This window comes from Anolis carolinensis, chromosome 1 (genome assembly GCF_035594765.1).
Source record: "Anolis carolinensis isolate JA03-04 chromosome 1, rAnoCar3.1.pri, whole genome shotgun sequence".
Classification (NCBI taxonomy): Eukaryota; Metazoa; Chordata; class Lepidosauria; order Squamata; family Dactyloidae; genus Anolis; species Anolis carolinensis.
Genome location: NC_085841.1, coordinates 357881240 through 357903717, shown reverse-complemented (window position 1 = coordinate 357903717; position 22478 = coordinate 357881240). Strand labels below are relative to the sequence as shown.

Below are 22478 nucleotides of genomic sequence, written 5' to 3'. Positions count from 1 at the left end.
TCACGTCTGCTGAAGGCCTGTTTTCTCCTCCGTTATCCCCTCCGTGATCCGTAAAGAAGGATTTCCCCCAAAACAATTAATTTGGTTGCCCAAAGACCCTTCTTAAATCTAAGGAGATTTAATGGGAGAATAAAATAAAATAAAACCTCTCATCTTCTTGGGGGTCTTTGTAGGCAACCTGATTGCAAGATAATTCCGTCGGACGGCTCTGAGCTGCGATGTGGCCCATAATTGGACTGTTAAGACAAATGGAAGAAATCTTCCCAGTCATCCTTTCCATTCGTTCTGTTACTACCTTTGAGCTTTTATTTTTCTTCCCCTATAAACCAAATAAAAGGTATGATCGATTGATGATTTGTTTAAGAAATGCTATTTTGCTAGGCTTTCTTGCCTCAATTTGTACATTCTTAAAGTTTAAGATGGGAAATGTAGCAAATACACCAGTGAGCAAAATTGGAGTGCAGTAGCTGGATTAAGGTAACCCGTTCTTTGTGTCTAGGTAGTTGGGAACATATGGTGAGCCATTATTTAAAAGCCACATAATGGAATGCTGTATAACGAAGGGCTTCATTAAAGACTTATCCAGCCATTCCCTCTGTTGCTTTGCCTGAGGCTTTGCTGACCCAAGAAATTTGCCGCCTGAGGAAAACAACAAAACAGAGCTCCCTTCATCTGATTGGACCACTGACTTAATCTTAATTTATTGCTGCTAACAGGACAACATCCCTTGCCATACCTGTAGGCAGGAAGTCAACTTACAGGAGAAACTGCGGGAAATTACCTTTTCAAATTATAGTTCCCATAATTCCTGATTTGAGATGATGAGTGTTGGGATTTAATGAATTTTCCTCCTGAAGCTCTATTTCATGGACTGGGATAGGACCTATAGCCCATATAGCTCCATCTCCGAAATATTGGAACAGGTGGGAGCATTAACTACTGCCATGAAGATTCTATGCTTCCAGGTAACTCTTTATAGGCAACTACATTACTTGTAAATCACTCCTTCTGAGCTTCAATCCTGCTGTACATCAAGATTTGGGGAAGGAGACCCAGAAATGTGGCATTTAAATGCTGGATGGGGAAAGTGGAGTCACTCCCCCCATCATCTATCTATATATATAAAAGGAGAATGGCATCGCTCCACCGGGCAAAACAACAAAACTAAAGGCCCCCCCATCCTAGAAAATTGACAACAAAACCCCTCATCCACGTCTCTATGTTCTTACAAACAAACTACACATCCCTAACCTCCATGGGGCCAAAAAACCCCCAAAACCCGGAATGCACCCCTTTGTGACCCACCTTGATTGACACTAAATATCCTTGCAGCTTCAAAGCCAGGCTGCCTCCAAGGCCACAGCAAAAAAAACCAAAAAAACACCACTTCAGTGTGAATTTTAAACCATTGTGTAGAAGGGGCCTCATATAATCCTGTTCCAGGCAAATCATATAACATTATCAATATAATGTATAATAATTACTGTGCTCTAATAACAATACACAACAATATAATCTCTAAAATCACGACACTAAATAAACAGCAACACTCATAACACAGGGGAATTCCACACAGGAAACAACCAGGCCCAGCTAACACCTCCCAACAAAGGATTCCCTCACGCAGGAAGCAGCCAGGCTTGGAAGTTACAAGACCATTCAATGCTAAACAACTTAAATAATCACACCCAGCTAACACGTCCCAGTAAAGGATTCTTCCAAGTACTAACCAGGCAGACCTTGAAGCTGCAGGCCTATTCAATGCTAATCAAGGAGATCCATGGCAACACCTGCCTCAACCAGACAACAGTTCTTTCTACCACACTGCACGTTATTCCACACATATATCAACCCCTTTGTGGCCCACCTTGATTAACACTAAACAGCCTTGCAGCTTCAAAGCCAGACTTTGGAAACCACGAGGCTACTCCATCTCATTCAACCTGGCCTAGCAAGGATACCCTATGTAGAAAACGGTCAGGCTTTGAAGCAGCGAAGCTATTCACTGCAATTCCAATTGGCCACAGCAACGCGTGGCAGGGCACAGCTAGTTAACATATAAAGATGTGAAGGTATCAACTAAAGACCATTTGGAAAAAATGTGATATTTATATGTAGAGCTCATTTGAGCTATTTTGCTGTTCCGAATGAGTGGTGAATGAGACATTTTGCTTTCCATCTGTACCATATTACATAAAGGAAGACTGTAACAGTGTCTCTCACTTTAATTTTGTTTAAAATGCTAGTACTACGGATTTTTTGTATGGTCCTTTCCATGTTATCCCACCCAATTGACTGTTCCAATCATATTTGCATTTGTTGTTGTTGGAAGCGTCAAGAATTCAGCTCAAGAATTTGTCTTAGTATCAGAACTGAATTTTTGATCATCTCAGACATAAATTAATTCCCAGGCTGCCCTTGCACTGAATTTGTGATCGTCTCAGACATATATTTAATTCCCTTGCACCTCATTTTGTTCATTTCAGCCTCTTAATGTAAGGGTGAGGACTTATGCTGTAGCTTTTGATACCTGAGCCAGAGATTGAACCTCTATACATAGAAAATAAGTGGATGAGTAATAGCTGGATCCTATTTCAACACTGACCATGGCATAGCATCCTTCCCTACATCCAAAAGGACCGGTCTAGGTTATGGGTTTCAAGACACATGTGTAGCAATGTCTTCTATTCCTATAGAACAAACAGGGGTCTAATTCTCATACCAACTGCTTTGGTTGTTACTATTATTACAGGAGAGGATCCAAACCCTGGAACATCCATAAATCACCCAGAAAAGCCCAAGCAGATTCTGCAGATCTAGTACATTCTGTTAACAAACCCTACAAATGTAGTCATGGATTTTGGAAATCACCCCAAAGTATAACTAGACTTCTATTGTCTTCCTATATCTAAGTTATTTTCTCCATTATGAGGCACTGACAAGCTTCCATTTATAATGATATTTGCATACAATTGCTGCTTTCTACTGGGTTGCTCTTTTCTAGGCTTCCTGTCAACAACAGACAGAAGATATAATTCTTGTGTTCTTGAGTATCCCTTATCCAAAATGCACACGATGAAAATGTATCCAATTCTGATTTATGTTTTGTTTTGTATTTTGGAATTCCTGTATTACTGTAAACTTACATAATGAAATACTTTGGGAATGAGACCTAAGTTTAAACATGAAATTCATGTATTTTTTGTTTACACCTTATATCTCGAAGGTAATTTTTATCCAATATTTTAATAATTTGTGCTAAGTTTGTGTGTGATCTGAAGGCAAAGATGTCACTATATCAGCCATGAATGTGTACAATTTCAAATTTTAGTGTATATCTAAATTCCAAATAAAGGATGCTCAGTCTATATATAGTCTCAGCTTGTTCAGAGAAAACACCGATACGGGATATGCCTAAGGCTGTGTAAATCTTTGATAGTCTCAAATACTTCCTCTCAGTAACGGACAGATAAATATATTTCCATAGTTGTCCTGGATGTTGGTCTGAGACAGTCTCATTAGACTCGTGCACATATCCGTTTTAGCCATTTTCCTTTGGCTTCTTCACTTCTTTGGCTTCTCCGGATACCATAATAACAAGGGCTCAAGGGCGCCACATGCTCCTTCTATTCAGGAGAATGTGGCACGTGTCCTTAACCCCATTTCTCAAACCCAGGTTCCGTTGAAAGAAAGAAAAGGAGCCCAGGAAGGATGCTTCCTTAACCCCATTCCTCAACCCAAGGCTCCTTTGAAAGGAAGGAAGAAAAGGTGCCCAGGAAGGGTGCTCGCTTAACCCTCAAACCCAGGCTCCCTTGAAAGGAAGAAAGGAAAGGATTCCAGGAATGGAAACGGGAGCCTCATAAGTTCCCCACTGCTGTCAATGTCGGATCTTTTCTGGATCTTTCGGCTGCTTTGCCGAAAACAGATTTTGCCATTAGCCGGTTTTCAGGAGACTCCCAAAAACGGATCTGGGTACCCAACGAAATTGAGATACCAAAAAAGAATTGCCCTCCAGCTGCATTGCACAAGCCTACGTCTCATGTCCCTATGTAGCCACAATTCACAATTTTAAATAGAGTACACAACTCTATGTAATCACAATTCACAATTTTAGACAGAGTACAGAATTTACCATATAAGCAATCCAGCAGGAATGGACTTTGGCAGTTCCAAGCCAATTTTCTGCCCTTGAGAAGAAAGGAAATCACTTGATCTGCCAAATAAATGAAAGAAGCAGAACCAGAAATGGTCAGAAGTCTATCTGGTTTTGAGAAATAGGACCTTTAAATACTAAATAGTGTAAGGTTTTTTGATATGTTTGATGTGTTCAAATCCGAGTCACTATTTCTGGAAGTTTCCAGAAGGAACAATTTGCACATACTCACTCCTCTTTTGGCTAGAAAAAGGGTGAAATTGACTTCTCCAAGAACCTCTATGAGTTGCAAGTGGCTTTTTTAGATAGATCATGGCCCTCTTCCCAAATTTTGGGTTGGATGTGTGTCTGTGGGTGAACTGGGAGCCACAAAAGGAGCCTGCAATCCCAAGGTTGTCCTTTGCTTAACTTTACTGGAGAATTCATCCTCAGCACAATAGAGCACAGCAGCATGAAAACATACATCTTGTTATTCAATCCTCTTCCTATCTTTATTTTTCTGTTTCTGTTTCTCTCCCTCCCCTGGCTCCCTCTTTTTCTTTTTTAACAATCTTCTACAGGGCTTGTAATAACATTATAATGGGTCTGCTCCGCAAACAAAAAAGAAAACCTGCCTGGTCCTTTCCGAGCCAATCTTCTGCACTCATCAGCATAGACAATCACCGCTTTCACTCCGGCTGCAATATAGGAAGATTTTAAGCAATACCTTTTGATTGGAGTTGGACTTGGAGAGGCGAGTTGGAGGGCGGGAGGGGGAAACCTGCCACGACTTGGCTGGGAGTCTTATTTGAAATGCAATGAGCCTGAGAAATGGCAAGTCCAATTTCCCATGTGGGGTCGTTGGGGGAAAGAATGAAGCACTTGTTCCAGTCCTCTTAATTGTTTCTGATTGCTGTTTGTGTAGCCCTTTCACTTCAGGACTGAAAATCACCTTCAAGGGTGCCACCAGCCTCTCCCCCTGACTGTTTGTGCGTGTGTGTTCAAACAGCAAATCATTTGACCATTAAAACAGCAGGGGGGTTTTCTGTATTATTTGGCCTTTAAAATCAGGTTTATTTAATTTATCTTAAAGAGCATTTAAATAACAGCTGGGGGAAGAGAGGTTCTACAGCGGTACTGCCAATGCGAGGGTGATTAAGGTGATATTCTTAACCCTGGCATTTAATATGCCCCTCTCGGTTGTTTCTCCGCAACGACTTTTGGGAAGTGGGGTGCCAATTTTCCAGTTCTGATAATGTCTCTGAAGTCTTTTAGTCCCACTGGCCAAGACCCCTGAAATGCTCATTGCAGAGTGGTCCTCCCAGTTATAGCACACAACTACATCCTCAATGAAGAAGCCCACACATTATGTTTATATGCATACAGTTAGCCCTCTGTCTCCATGAATTCACCTATCCACAGTTTGTATGTGTGTACATACACACATACACATACAAAGCAAACTTTGATTTAGCCATGTAAGAGAAACATTTTTACTATATATAATGGGACTTGTGTGCCCATGGATTTAGCTTTCCATGCAGGGTCCTGGAACCAAATCCCAGTGGATAGCAAGGGTTTGGTTCCATGACCCTAAACAAATCTCCAAATGAATATTGGCAATGCTGTAAAATCAAAAGCATAACCAAATGTAGAAGCAGATGCAGAAATGCACAACTGAATGCACCTGGTCTGTATCCAAACAGCTAACCAAAGCAGAATGACTATCAGTCAGTAGCAGCAGAGGACTGGATTGCCATCTCCTATATTATCTATCCAATACACTCACGTCTTCTGGGGGTTATCTACTTCAATCAGAGTAAACTGACCCATTACACATTTTCTTCAGAGGCCACTACATTGTGGAATAACATGCTGGAAGAGTTGCATTAACCAGAAGAACTGTTTGCATTTAAAAACCAGTCTTTGCTAGATCCATCCAGGGTATTTTAAAAGTATTCACGGATAGATTTTAATATGTATTGGTTTTAACCAATGATATATGTTGTGTTATTTGCAGTTTCCTGCTTGAATCCATATACAAAGCCAGGTAAGAAATAGCAAAAACAATTTTCATCACCTGTGGATTTCCATGCCTTGCAGCACCATATATGCAATTCCGTTTCTATAACCTTGAACTTAATGTAGACACTGTGCATCAAATAAGGTGTCCAATTGCTTACAGAACTGAACACATATATGCATAAGATATCAACAGGATTTCAATCGCAGTTAAGTAATATTGCTTGGTTTTATCGGATGTGGATGTCCAGTTGTCTTGTGACATATTCAAAAATCTAATCTCGGCGGGTAGATTCTCACATTGCTTTGGGTTTTTTGGTGGCACGGAAGCAGAAAATGAGAGACAACCCAAAGCCCTAGTAGCAGAAGGAGAATAATAATAATAATAATAATAATAATAATAATAATAATAATAATCTGCCAACTGCAAAAGGCCACCCTACTGGGATCTGCACACATCATCCGAAAATACATCACTCAGTCCTAGACACTTGGGATGTGTTCGACTTGTGATTTTGTGATATGAAATCCAGCATGTCTATCTTGTTTGCTGTGTCATACAATAAAATAATAATAATAATAATAATAATAATAATAATAATAATAATAATAGTTGTGCCTCTGTTTGTAGTCCGCCTGTAGGAAAATTGCACAGATGGACTACAAACAGAGGCACAACTATGTGGCCCAAATAATTCATTGGAATTTATGCCACAAGTACCACCTCCCAGCAGTAAAGAACTGGTGGCATCACAAACCTGCAAAGGTAATGGAAAATGAACACGCAAAGATACTGTGGGACTTCCGAATCCAGCCTGCAAAGTTCTGGAACACAATACACCAGACCTCACTGTTGTGGAAAAGAGAAAGGTTTGGATTATTGAGGTCGCCATACCAAGTGACAGTCAAATTGATGAAAAACAACAAGAAAAATGAAACCATTATCAAGACCTCAAGATCGAACTGCAAAGGCTCTGGCATAAACCAGTACAGGTGGTCCCGGTGGTAATCGGCATACTTGGTGCCGTGCCAAAAGATCTCAGCTGGCATTTGGAAACAATACACATTGACAAAATTATGATCTCTCAACTGCAAAAGGCCACCTTACCAGGACCTGCGCGCATCATCCAAAATACATCACACTGTCCTAAACACTTGGGAAGTGTTTGACTTGTGATTTTGTTATACGAAATCCAGCATATACATCTCATTTGCTGTGTCATACTATGCCTCTGTGTCAATAATAATAATAATAATAATAATAATAATAATAATAATAATTTTTATTTCTTGTCTTTCCTTGAGAAGGGGAAGGTATGGGTGGGTTCAAAATATGAACAAGAGGCATTTAATCTTCATGGAAATGACTTATAGATGCCCACATTTGTTGGCAATGGGATAGGGAAGCTCCCTGAAGGATCAGGTCATTCTGTATTGGCCAGAAAGGGTGTGATTCTGGCCAAAAATAGGATGGGTCGAAAGCCACTATAACAGGCTTTAAGAGATGTCGTCTCAGGTCCACCTATTGTCCATTGCTGCTCTTGTTATTCATATTCCCATCACCCACAAATTAGACCACTGTACTGCTGTTTGCACAGGGATATCCTTGAAGACAGTCTAGACGCTTCCGTTTTTCCATCAAGCCACTGCAAGGCTCAGTATTTGCATTCTAGGAAAGAACTGTAGGTTTCTCATCCAAACAAGACTTTCCTCTTCTTTGGCTCGGCTCCGTCCTTTCTCACTCACTGCTCGATACTCTTGGAATTGTTTCCCTGACCATTTTTGGACTGCTCCTTCCCTCATTTTTTTATATCTCTAGTAAAAAACCTTCCTGTTTTCCAAAGAATTTGGGATTTTAGTTAAATATTGTTTTCTAATCTTGCATATTTTGATTATCTGTGTTTACCAGTTCACTGCATATTAAATTGGGATGAGTTTACAATCTGGCCGAATAGCTTAAGAATTATATTGCAAAGTATTATAGTAGAATCATTCCTTTCTTCTCCTTTGTGTAAGTTGTACACCTTTGGCAGGGCTGGGTGTTGTTGTTGTTGTTCTTTTACTTGTACACTGATCATGCTAAATAAGTAAATTCATAAACAATAGTAATATCATCACTGTGACCATCCAGGGAGCTAGCTAGATGTGTTTGTCTACTGCAGTAAAAACAATAGCAAGAATATTGCTGCTTCTAAAAGACATGCAAATTTTATTTGGCATGAGATGTTTGTGGGCTGCAGCCCAAAATAATGGTTAATTAAGCTTTTTGTGTTATAAGCTGTTTATAAACAGCCTGTGACACAATAATAAAAGCACTAGAAAATATCTGCCAGTTAAAAATAGTCTTAAAAGAGCAAATGGAATCAAGCAACACAAAAATAAATAAAAATAAATAATGAGAACAAAACAGATGGGCAAAAATGAAACAGCTAAAAAGACACACAAAAAATAGGAAATGAAATGATATTTTCCTGGCGCTAATAAAATATTAATATGAGAATAGTGTAAAAGAAGAGGTTAATATATTGGTTAATATACATGTGTGCTTTTGCTGTATGAGTTCTGCAATCCTGCTGATGTCTTCTACATGTGTAAGTTTCCCAATGGAGGTGTATGGATAATTTTATCTTATAAAGAGGTAGAGTTGGGCGTGTGATGCCTTTGTGGAAGCAGGTACATATGAAGGTCATATAAATGCCCCTTCAGTAGTTGTGTACATGCATTTGGGTGCCCCTTCAGTTGCACAATGTTGCCATTCAACACAAGGGTTGTATAATATAATCACAGAACTGGAGGAGACCACAAGGACCACGTAGTCTAACCCTATTGTGCCATGCAGGAAGGCACACTCAAAGCACCCTGAGAGATGGCCATCCAACCTCTGTTTAAAAGCCTCTGAAAAGGCAGACTCTGCTACAGTCCAAGGCAGCGTATTTCACTGTTGAAGGGCTCTAACCACCTGGACGTTCTTCCTAAAGTTTAGGTGTAATTCCACATGCAGATTTATGTTGTGAAATCCAAAAGTAGCATTTCAGGTACCGTCTGAGGAAATATGTGAGAGAACAATCATCATGCTGACAACAAAAGAAAAATAAAACATTGCTCACGGAGAAGCTGTGAGGCCTTTGGCCTCAAGAGGGCATTGTAAGGCAGTTTATACTGAGCTTCTGGTGCTTCCCAGCTGTGCCTGCCAACAGCTTGGCCTAAGAAGAGTTTCTGTTACAATAGTCATTAAAAGCAATCCCATGGCAACAGGCTCTTCTCGCAGCTTTCTCTGCCCTCCTAATGACAACAGCTGCATTTCTGTGCAATTAAAAAAAAATCTGTTTTTGCCTTTAAGAACATACCACAAGATTAAAACACATTATCTTGGTTGGGTCTTCTTAATTCCCTTAAGATTTCTTTCATGCCAGCTTTCTTTGGAGACAGGTTAACGGAGGATACAGCATTTTGCTAGCACTTCATAGGTCAAGCCAAGGATGGGGGAAATGAGGGGACAAATGAAAAATTTGTTCCAGTGTTCTGTGGATTTGGGAAACAAATTACAAGCAGAGATGAAGGCATTAAAAATCCACTGGCACCTTCGGGACTAACTGGTTTAATTCTAGCATAAGCTTTTGCAGATTTGAGTCCAGTTCATCAGGTGCAGTCTGTCCATGAAAGTATTAACCAGTTTGTCTCAAAGACATTGCTGGATTCCTCTATGCTTTTTGTTCTAAAACAGATTAACATGACTATCTGTTTGGAGTGTCAGTGCCTACAAAGGCAGTATTAAATATATGTTGTATGTTTGTTCCACACAAAAACATAGCATTTGGGGCCAGGCTGTGGCACAAGCTAGTTAGTAGCCAGCTGCAATAAATCACTATGATCATGATGTCATGAGTTCGAGGCCAGCACATGTCGGAGTGAGCACCCCTGCTCGTTGTTGACCTAAGCAACCTGAAAGATAGTTGCATCTATCAAGTAGGAAATTTAGGTACCACTTATGTGGGGAGGCTAATTTAACTAATTTACGACACCATAAAAATCATCCAACAGCGTTTGGAATGAGGAAGTATCCAAGGACTCAGTGTCACAGTGGATAATGAAGCAGCTGCTCCCCCTGTGGCCGGAATTATGCATACCCTCAGGAAGCTGGAAGCTGGAGAAGGTTAAATTGCCTCTGTGTCTCTGTCTTTGTCTCTGTCTCTATGTTCATATGGTATTGAATGTTTGCCATGTATGTGTACGTTGTGATCTGCCCTGAGTCCCCTTCGGGGTGAGAAGGGCGGAATATAAATACTGTAAATAAATAAATAAATAAATAAATAAATTTCATGTTTGGGTGTGTGCTAAAGACAGTTCTGTGGCCCATTTCCACACAAGGAAAACCAATCCATTTATCTCCTTATGTCAAAAGTGTAATTATAGGGTGTACCAAATTAAGTCATTGTCCTCCTTAATTAAGAATTCTTCTCCCCAGATGAGATTTCCCTCCAATCTTAAAATATCTAGCATTTGCGAGTGGCAGGATGACACTGTAGTACTTTTCATGACAAGGCATGGTTCACTGCTTGGAAAGGTGTTAGGTAGCTGGGGAAAAAAGGAAGACCACATTCCAGGTGGATGGTATCAATCAAGGAAGTCCTGGCCCTGGATCTGTAAGATCTGAGCAGAATTGTTGATAATCGGGTGCTTTAGAGATCTCCAAGTCATGGGGTCTCCATAAATCAGTTAAAGTGAAAGCAGGTATCCACGTCACCAAAGCTTGGACATCCATCTCCACATTCATTCCAAACTGGTGCCAAGGCTCCTGGCTTAGTGTAAAAGTGGTTGTACATCATTGACACAACAGAAAGAAGGGAGAGAACTGGGCAGAGAGACTGTGAATGTGTATATCTGGCCTCATTAAGCCCTAGAGCCATTTGCCCATATTGTTATAAAATCATAGAGCTGGAAGAAACCCCAAAGTACAGTCTATACATTTCAGACTTGGGAAATTGATACATTATATAACAGGATAAAATTATATAGAAAGAATAGATAGAAATATGTTAGCTACTAGATTTTGGTCTTTGGATATCTAAGCATGAAGATGATGGGATTGTGCAGCTTTCCCTTTTCCAGGCCAGCCAAAATAGAGAGTGTTGAAATGACCAGTCACCTTTTGTTTCTAAACCTCACCTGGAGCTATTTCTCAAGGTGAAACGTTAGTTGGATAATTCGCTTCCTGACCTAGGTCAGGTAGGGGGGTCAATGTTTTCTGTTCCCAAAGTAATATACAACATGTTTAACAGATTTATAGAAATAAAGGTAGAATAAAATATAGTTTATGGTTAGGAGGATAGAGAGAGAGAGAGAAGTGTCTGGGGGTGGTGGGACTTCATGCAAAAGAGAGGGTGCCGCTTTATCTCATTCTGGTTTGTTGCCCTTGGAAGACTATAAACCCCTAACTATAAATTCTTTTTATCAGGGGTGAGGGTAGTGGTATTTGGTAATAGTAGGATGTCCCCCTTCAATGTTCTCTAATCTCAATTTCTCACAAATAAATTAACATTTCCCACTCCATCCCTGTAACATAAAAGGGTTCCACTCTGTAATCTCAATTTTTTTGCTGTGGAATCGTAGGGAATAGAAAGCTGCTGACCTTGGGACCTAGGAAGATATTGAGCTCAGTTCAACACTACCGCCCAATTCCAAGCAATAACGGCACAAAACAGATTTCCTACTCTGCCTAATGGTGTGTCTAGTCTTCATATTTCCTGAGATGTAAATCTAAATCAACTGTGTGTGACATTTCAGAGAGGTTAGTCCTCAGCTTGAAGGTAACCTCTGCCTGAGTGCCTCATTCAGTCCAAGTTCAGATAATGAACCTTTGAACAGAAAGCAGAGACCTTGAATTTTCTCATCAACAGTTAGTTAGCACTTGGACAGCAGGCTGAACAGCACAGATGGCTTTTTCGCCATTATTCTCCACTATTTATAATATAAAAATGACTTTGGATGTCATACTTACAATGTGACTCATTGAAAAAGATTATAATGCTTGGTAAAGTGGAAGACAGGAAGAAAGGAGGAGACCACACTACAGGTAAGCTCAATTCAATTGAGAGCACAATAGTCCTGAGTTGACAAGGCCTGAGTTTACAGTATGATTGAGGCTCACAAAATCATCCTAAAATGAAGCTGACTTATTGACAAATAAAAATAATTGCAACACTGATCTATGATTTTCCAGCTCTACCTAGAAATTAGGATGTGCAAATCTGTGTCCTCTATTGTCCTCTCTATGTGTGATACATTTCCTATCTTTTGATAACATTATGTAACAACATATAGTCCCTCCAACTGGCTATATAGTCTATGGGGAGTGTGGATTGGGCTACCACCAAAATTATATCAAAGAGCTTTCTAGAAGATTGTGATCTGACTGCACAATTTAATAGGGACCTCAATGAATAAACTTTGTTTTTGTGGCTGCTGTTGAGATTGAATTGGTTGAAATTCTATGAAATATTCATTGAAAATTTTTTAGCAAAATGTGCTTCAGAATGTTTAATAAACTTTCCCCCATTTTTTATGATAGACCTAATTAGAAAATGACATTTATAACCCAGGAACAAAAATTGTGTTACATAGTGTAATGGCTTAATGGCTACACTAAGAAAGTTCCTTCTTGTGGACCGTATCCATGTCTAGGTAAGTGTGCTTAGGACTGTAGTCTTAGCTACTTACTAATATCCTTTAGTCCTTCCTCTCGTCACTTTAATCTGCAAAAAGGGGTTAATAATTCCCACAAGTTTACTGGTATGAACACAATGTAGACAAGTGACTGCTATGTAATATTAAATGTCCTGTTTGAAGTCATGAAAAAATCATTAAAGGAAATAAAATGCAGAATTTACATCTGTTTTCTTTGGGTTCATCTTCACTGCAGAATTAATGTAGTTTGAAATCATTTTAACTGCCATGGCTCAGTGCAAGGGAATCATGGTATGTCTGTACAAAGTCTTTAGCCGTCTCCCAAAGAGTGCTGGTGCCTCACCAAACTATACATCCCAGGATTCCATACCACTGTGTCATGCCAGTTAAAATAGTGTCAAATCGCATTATTTTTACAATGTAATGTCTAATGAAACAGGGTGAGATTTGACAATAGGCTTTATATAAATGAGAAGGCAATATTACATTGCAATCTGTCATAACTCAAGGAAGCTATTCCATTACAAACATTTTACAATATGATCTTGTTTATTTATTTACTACATTTATATCCCACCCTTCTCACCCTGAAGAGGACTCAGAACAGCTGCAAATACAGTAGAGTCTCACTTATCCAAGCTAAACGGGCCGGCAGAAGCTTGGATAAGCGAATAACTTGGATAATGAGGGATTAAGGAAAAGCCTATTAAACATCAAATTAGGTTATGATTTTACAAATTAAGCACTAAAACTTCATGTTATACAACAAATTTGACAGAAAAAGTAGTTCAATATGCAGTAATGTTATGTTGTAATTACTGTATTTACGAATTTAGCACCAAAATATCATGATATATTGAAAACATTGACTACAAAAATGGCTTGGATTATCCAGAGGCTTGGATAAGTGAGGCTCTACTGTAATATTTTCATACAGTGTATTATATCACTAGCACAGCACAACACTAGCATTCTACTAGCATATTGTACCACATCATTATACTGTAATATTACCAATAATATTACATGTAAAAATAATGCATAATTAATATTATATTGTATTATTATTAGTATTATATTTTATTACATTATAATATTATTATCAATATTACATGTATATACAATATATTATTATTTATTATTGTAAATTATATTGTATAATATATACTATATACTATATATATATATATATATATATATATATATATATATATACACACACACACACACACACACACACACACACACACACACACACACGCATATAGATATATTACTATATTATTAGCATAGCATGTTACTGGGGGAGTGGCCTCCAGCTGATGGCACAGAAGACCAGATGGAAATGTCTTCCCAGCTTCCCCTCTTTGCTCTTTGTTGTTGTGTTTTTTTCAAGGTGTTTCTGACTAATAGCTACCATAAGGAGTTGTCTTGGCAAGAATTGTTTAGAGCGTATTTTCGTTTTCCCTCCTCTGAGGTTTGATGCATGTGACTTGCCCAAAGTGAGTTTCCATGGCTGAATGTGGATTTGGACCCTGCTCCCCAGGGTCATAGTCCAATGCTCTACATTTACAATAAAGTGCATGTTGAAATCTTGTTTTCAGGAGGCCATTTCTTAGTGTGCCAAAGACAGGATGCTCCTTCCCCATTCTCAGTTCTTTTGGAAGGAAGGTTAATTGGATATCAGTCCATGTGTAACTTCCTTTTGCTAATTCTACTCCTTATCTTCTCCAGCTAGTCGCTTTTTGTGGTCTTATCATAATTTCAGATCACAAGCTTATTGGTGTAGGGGTCTGTTTTTAGTTAAACAGTTTTATAAATGAATAGTTTTTACTGATCATACAACACACAGATGAATAGAGAAGAAAAGATAACTGGATCTGAAATGGAACTTCACATTGATTCTCTCCTGTTGATCAGAAAGGATTGTTTCGTGTGATTGCCCCATTTGTACAGAACTGCTGGAGTGAGATTCTAGAGTTGTGAAAGCAATATTCTAAAGACCCTATGCTTTTGGCAGTATAATGCATTGTAGAAAATAAGAATATTTACCGAATCCGGCATGCTTTTGATACAAATGAGAATTCAGCTTACACTGGGGAGGAGAAAGTCTTTGACATTCACAAGCGGAAGGAAAAGAGTGCATGATTATACAGGCATAGCTTGCGCCATTACTAAAATTAGATCGTTTCTTTTGTTCAGCTGAACCTTCTGCTCTATTTGCAGGGAATCATATTAGCAACGGAAACTGTGAGAATCTGTCCAAACATATTAAGTGAAGTTAGGGACTAAAATAATGAAGGCCTATTTAAAAGCTTGCTAGGATGACAATGATGAGAAACTCTCAATGTCTGTGTTTTAGAACACAGTTAAAAGAATGAATCATAGCCTATGCTGAAATACAATAGATTGGCCCAATTAAATTTGGGGGAGGAGGTATTATAGGAATTAAATCTATTTATATGAAATGCCACAGATCAATGCAGTGGAATCTCTGTTCTCAAATGAATAAATCATGGACCTGTAAAATCTGGATGGATAAGGAGTACATTTAAAAATATAATTAAAACTGAAGACACGGTTACTATACAACACTATGCATGTTTAGTCAGAAGCGACCTCATTAAGTTCAGCCAGATTTACCACATATAGAAGTCTCTAGTGGTCAGCTGTATCTGGAATACTTGTCCAATTGTGAGCACACTTTAAAAAAGCGCACTGACAAACTGGAGTGTGTCCGTCGAAGAGAAACCAATTTGTGAGGAGTCTGGAAACAAACACTACAACAAATAGCTGAATATACTATAATGTTTAGTCTGGAAAACAGAAGATTCAGCTGAGAAAATGTGAATGGATTTCAAACAGCTAAAAGGTTGCTATGTAACAAATGCAGCAGTCTTGTTTTCTGCATTCCCCAAGAACAGGATTGGGTCGAAATTGTATGGAAGATAGCCAAGTTGCCATTGAACATTGAAGATCTGGAAAACTTTTTCTCCTGCTTTCAAGTCCATTTGTGATGCGATGCCTTGGCTATCAGGTAAAAGTGAAATTCAGAAATTATTATTATTATTATTATTCTATATACATTTTAATGCAATTACAGTAGAGTCTCACTTATCCAACATTCTGGATTATCCAATGCATTTTTGTAGACAATGTTTTCAATACATCATGATATTTTGGTACTAAATTTGTAAATACAGTAATTACTACATAGCATTACTGTGTATTGAACTACTTTTTCTGTCAAATTTGTTGTAATACATGATGTTTTGATGCTTAGTTTGTAAAATCATAACCTAATTTGATGTTTAATAGGCTTTTCCTTAATCCCTCCTTATTATCCAACATATTCACTTATCCAACGTTCTGCCGGCCCGTTTATGTTGGATAAGTGAGACTCTACTGTATATATAATCATTCTATTATTATTCTATTATTATTGTAGTATATTATTATATTATTACTATTATATTATTCATTATTCATGACTACATTGAAACTACAATAGAGAGAAATCAGCGTGGAAACTGCAAGAGGTACCATAGATTGTTGTACATGGAAATAATGGTAGTAAATAGTTTTCGATTTATTAAATACAGTTATATATTACAATTATATATTTTTGTTATTTAAACTATGTATACAGTAGAGTCTCACTTATCCAATGTTCTGGATTATCCAAGGCATTTTTGTAGTCAATGTTTTCAAAACATTGTGATATTTTGGTGCTAAATTCGTAAATAAAGTAATTACTACATAGCATTACTGTGTATTGAACTACTTTTTCTGTCAAATTTGTTGTCTAACATGATGTTTTGGTGCTTCATTTGGAAAATCATAACCTAATTTGATGTTTAATAGGCTTTTCCTTAAGGCCTCCTTATTATCCAACATATTCGCTTATCCAACATTCTACCGGCCCGTTTATGTTGGATAAGTGAGACTCTACTGTATATATAATCATTCTATTATTATTCTATTATTATTGTAGTATACTATTATATTATTACTATTATATTATTCATGACTACACTGAAACTACAATAGAGAGAAATCAGCGTGGAAACTGCAAGAGGTACCATAGATTGTTGTACATGGAAATAATGGTAGTAAAGTTTTTGATTTATTAAATACAGTTATATATTACAATTATATATTTTTGTTATTTAAACTATATATACTGTATATATAATCATTCTATTATTATTATGTTATTATTATTGTAGTATATTATTATATTATTACTATTTTATTATGTGATTATGTGATTTTATTTTGTAATGGTTTCTGTTTTATATGAACTGTTGTTTTGTAGATTGTTTTATATGAATTGTTGTTTTTACACTGTTTTTAGGCATTGAATTTTTGCCTATTTACTGTAAGCCGCTTTGAGTCTCCTCGGAGAGAAAGGCGAGATAAAAGTGAAGTAAATAAATAAATAAATAAATAAATATATTATTCATTATTCATGACTACACTGAAACTACAATAGAGAGAAATCAGCGTGGAAACTGAAAGCGGTACCATAGATTGTTGTACATGGAAATAATGGTAGTAAATAGTTTTTGATTTATTAAATACAGTTACATATTACAACTAGCTGTGCCCGGCCACGCGTTGCTGTGGCAAAGTGGTGGTGGTATTGGTTAAAAATTGTTGTGTAATTTTTATTTGACGTTATTTGCATTTTTTAATTAATGTTATTGTAAGATATATTTTTATTTATTTTATTTTATTATTTTCTTGTATTATTTTAGTTATTTTCTGTTATTGTAGTATTTTATTGTATTAATCTTTTAGTGTTTTTTATTATTTTTATTGGGTTGCTAGGAGACCAAGTTGGAGGAGCTTAGCCTTCAAACTGGCAGCAATTGGATAAAAGCAATTATTCCTCTCTCTCTAATTAGGACTTTATTTTTCTTTTCTTTTTGTTGTATCAACCTAGAGGTGTGGATGATGGGTTGTGTTGTCAACTTTCGAGGTTGGGGGGCCTGTAGTTTTGTTGTTTTGTCCGCTGCCCTGATGCCATCACTCTTTTATATATATAGATTATATATTTTTTGTTATTTAAACTATATATATTGTGAAATTATAGTGGGGTTTTTTTTCTCGAAGTGACACACCACCCAAGTCATGCTAGGTTTTTTTGGTGAATTTTGACACACCAAGTGCAAAAGGTTGCCCATCATTGAGATAGATGCTAAGAGTGTACACAGTTTGAGGAGATTCCCTGCATGGAAACACTGAGAACGGCCTTATCAATGTGAGATGCGTGTCAACATCTTTGAAGGGACTCCCTGCATATAAATGCACTAGCTGTGCCCGGCCACGCGTTGCTGTGGCGTTGTCTGGTGGTGTTGGTGAGAAATTGTTGAGGTAGTGGTGGTATTGAATGTCTGTTGTATGGTTGTCTTTATGTTTAGTATGCACACTGAAGTGGATTATATGGCAGTGTGGAGTCAAGATAATCCAGTTCAAAGCAGATAATATAAGATTCTAAATGGGTTATATAGCTGTTTGGAAGGACCTTGAGTCTACACTGCCATATAATCCAGTTAAAATCTGATAATCTGTGGAAGAGGCCTAAGTGAGGCCTAACTGTGCCTGTCCCCTGGGCTGAGTAGGTTGCTAGGAGACCAAGTGGCTGGAGCTTAGCCTTCAAACTGGCAGCAATTGGATAAAAACTATTATTCCTCTCCCTGTAATTAGGACGTTATTTTTCTTTTCTTTTTGTTGTATCAACCTAGAGCCGTGAATGATGGGTTGTGTTGTCAACTTTCGAGGTTGGGGGGCCTGTAGTTTTGTTGTTTTGTCCGCTGCCCTGATGCCATCACTCTTTTATATATATAGATTATATATATTTTTTGTTATTTAAACTACAGTAGAGTCTCACTTATCCAACATAAACGGGCTGGCAGAATGTTGGATAAGTGAATATGTTGGATAATAAGGAGGCATTAAGGAAAAGCCTATTAAACATCAAATTAGGTTATGATTTTACAAATGAAGCACCAAAACATCATGTTAGACAACACATTTGGCAGAAAAAGTAGTTCAATGAGCAGTAATGCTATGTAGTAATTACTGTATTTATGAATTTAGCACCAAAATATCATGATATATTGAAAATATTGACTACAAAAATGTGTTGGATAATTCAGAACGTTGGATAAGCGAGTGTTGGATAAGTGAGACTCTACTGTATATATATATATATATATATATATATATATTGTGAAATTATGGGGGTTTTTTCTCTCTCGAAGTGACACACCACCCAAGTCATGCTAGGTTTGTTGGTGAATTTTGACACACCAAGTGCAAAAGGTTGCCCATCATTGAGATAGATGCTAAGAGTGTACACAGTTTGAGGAGATTCCCTGCATGGAAACACTGAGAACGGCCTATCAATGTGAGATGCGTGTCAACATCTTTGAAGGGACTCCCTGCATATAAATGCATGTAATGTGTTTCCATTCTCAGGAGACTCCCTGCACGACTGGAGAGGAATACTTACCGTGTCTGACTGTGGCCTGCATTTTGGGAAGGTGGGCCTCCATGCCTCTCTTTCTCCTCCTCCTTCTCCTTCCCGCAAGAGGCGGGGACAAGGCGGGCTCAGCCTCTGGCGGGTGAGTTTTGCCTGCACTGCAGAGGAGCCGGGGACGGCTAAGCTATTATTTTGTGGGGAAAAGGCTTCTCTGAGGAGAAAGGGAGGCGGCTGAGGGGGTCGTTATGGCGTCGCCCCAGATGAGAGACCCCTCTCTTTCTCTCCCCAATCCCTTTCACTTTTTCCTCAGCTCGCTTTTTCTTCTCAGAAGCGAGAAGAAGGGGAGGGAGAAAGGGCGGGGGGAGACAAAGATGGCGGCGTTGTTGTTGTTTCTTCAGCGTTTCCTCCATCCATCTTCTCTCCCCTTTAATATTAGGTCTGTCTAAAGTATATAAAGGATGGGGGGGATTATGCAATTATGTGGTTTTATTAGGGCTTTGTTGTCACATTACTCCAGGCCTGGGCCAACTTGGGCCCTCCCTCCAGGTGTTTTGGACTTCAACTCCCACAATTCCTAACAGCCGGTAGGCTGTTAGGAATTGTGGGAGTTGAAGTCCAAAACACCTGGAGGGAGGGCCCAAGTTGGCCCAGGCCTGCTCTAGACATATATACAGTACAGTGTTTCTTTGGTATATTCCTGTGGTTCTCAACCTATGGGTCCCCAGGTGTTTTGGCCTACAACTCCCAGAAATCCCAGCCAGTTTATCCACTGTTAGGATTTCTGGGAGTTGAAGGCCAAACATCTGGGGACCCACAAGTTGAGAACCACTGGTATATTGATTATTGTATTTTATGGATTATTGTAAATGATTTTAGATGTGTTGCTGTTTTTGTTGATTGTTTGGCGTTGAATTTTGCCAGTTGTTGTAAGCCGCCCTGAGTCCCCTAGGGTGAGAAGGGAGGGGTAGAAATGTTGTAAGTAATAAATAAATATTCTAAGACGCCAGAAAATGTGCCTAAAGTCATAAATTGAGTCACAAAATGTTTTAATTGTGGATATCAAAAGGACATGGGAGCATTCGGTGGCACAGCGTGTTAAAGCACTGAGCTGCTGAACTTGCGGACCGAAAAGTCGCAGGTTCGAATCCGGGGAGCGGAGTGAGTGCCCGCTGTTAGCCCCAGCTTCTGCCAGCCTAGCAGTTTGAAAACATGCAAATGTGAGTAGGTCAGGCTGGGCTGTGGCGCAGGCTAGCGAGCAGCCAGCTGCAAGAAATCACTCTGACCAAGAGGTCATGAGTTCGAGGCCAGCTCGGAGCCTGCGTTTGTCTCTGTCTGTGTTCTATGTTAAGGCATTGAATGTTTGCCTTATATGTGTGTAATGTGATCCGCGGAATATAAATACTGTAAATAAATAAAATAGATCAATAGGTACCGCTTCAGCAGGAAGGTAACGGCGCTCCATGCAGTCATGCCAGCCAAATGACCTTGGAGGTGTCCACGGACAACGCTGGCTCTTCGGCTTAGAAATGGAGATGAACACCAACCCCCAGAGTCAGACACAACTGGATTTAATGTCAGGGGGAAACCTTTACCATTTACAAAATGGGCAAGATTTTACATGTAATATTAATTTATTCCTTATTTATTTTGTTTCAAAAACCATGTGCAGCTTAGGTTCATCTCCTGTATTTATTGCTGAGCCTGGAACGCCAGGTTTCTGCGGTGGCCAGGGGAGCTTTTGCCCACTGCTTGTATGCAGCCCCTTGAGAAGCCAGACTTGGCTACGGTGGTCCATGGACCTCATCACAATAGAGCTTGGATCCACTTTAAATTCTCCTTATGGAGAGGGCTTTAAATAGCTCAGCCAGACAGGTCCTGGGCCTCACCAAACTACAAACCCCAGAATTCTGCAGGAGCCAGAAACCAGATTTAAAGTGGATTCAGTGCAGGCATGGGCAAACTGAGGCCCGGGGACCTGATGGTCCTACATCACAAACGCGGTTGGTGGAGACAGGGGAAAGGGCCTACTCGGTGATAGCCCCCCGGCTCTGGAATGACTTCCCCAGGGAGATCAAACTGGCTCCCACACTCATGACTTTTAGGAAATAATTAAAAAGTTGGTTATGGAAACGCCTTTGAGAATGACTAACATAATTTAAATGATGGAGGATTTAAATGCTAACTGGTTTACTGTTTTAAGAAGGGCTGGATTTGTGATCCTTAAAATCTTAGTACAGTATATGTTTTAACTGTCATATACCTCCATGTCCATCGGTGGCACCTTCCTGCATTTTATTAATATGTTTATGGTGTTTTTATGCTTTAATTACTATGTGTTTTAAGTTTGATTTTGTTGTATGTTTACTATTACTACATTGTGTTTCTTCTGTTGTAAGCCCCCCATGTCCTTTCAGGGAGATTGGGTGGGATATAAACAAAGATTATTATTATTATTATTATTATTATTATTATTATTATTATTATTAGTGTCATTTTGCCAGGTTGTCTTTTGATCTGCCAACTCCACTTCTGAGTCTGTGCAGGAGCTTCCAAGTTGCCCATTCTTGGTTTGCCCCTTGAAGACGATCCTCCTAGGGGGCCATCCAGTTGGAATTGCCTGATTTTTCTGCCCACGGGGATATTCTTGCTATTACTGAAGGAATATTAAAAGTGATGGTGGTTCTGATGAAACATTTCCTTGATTTGAGTCTACTGGGAGGAGGTTAATAGTCATATCGTTTTTGTTTGTATTTGGTCCTAATAATGCAATAATTGTGTCCTTGAGACTGAAAAGCACAAACATAATAAAAGAATGCGTGGAAAAATACAAATGTATAATATAATTTACAATAATATATAATATTATAATATATTGTATATGCATATAATATTATTTTGTAATACAATATAATACTAATACAATATAATAATGTTTATATATTATATATTACATGTAATATTAATAATAATATTACAATATATTGATATAGTACAATATAGTAATTTATTGCCAGTATTGTGCTATGCTAGTAATATAATATTGTATGTAAATTTAATTTGTAAGCCGCTCTGAGTCCCCTTCGGGATGAAAAGGGAGGGACATAAATGTATTAAATAAATAAATAAATAAATAGCTTTCTTGGGAAATAT

General features: G+C 38.4%; 1 long non-coding RNA gene across 1 annotated transcript; it reads right to left on the bottom strand.

Annotated features, from left to right (window-relative positions):
* Nucleotides 1-13279: 13279 nt before the first annotated feature.
* Nucleotides 13280-19487, bottom strand: LOC134295603 (uncharacterized). Its single transcript, XR_010002230.1, has 2 exons — nucleotides 19359-19487; nucleotides 13280-15868 (listed from the first exon to the last, which is right to left on the bottom strand). It is a non-coding gene; the product is annotated as an uncharacterized LOC134295603 (long non-coding RNA).
* Between the last annotated feature and the right edge of the window lie 2991 nt (nucleotides 19488-22478).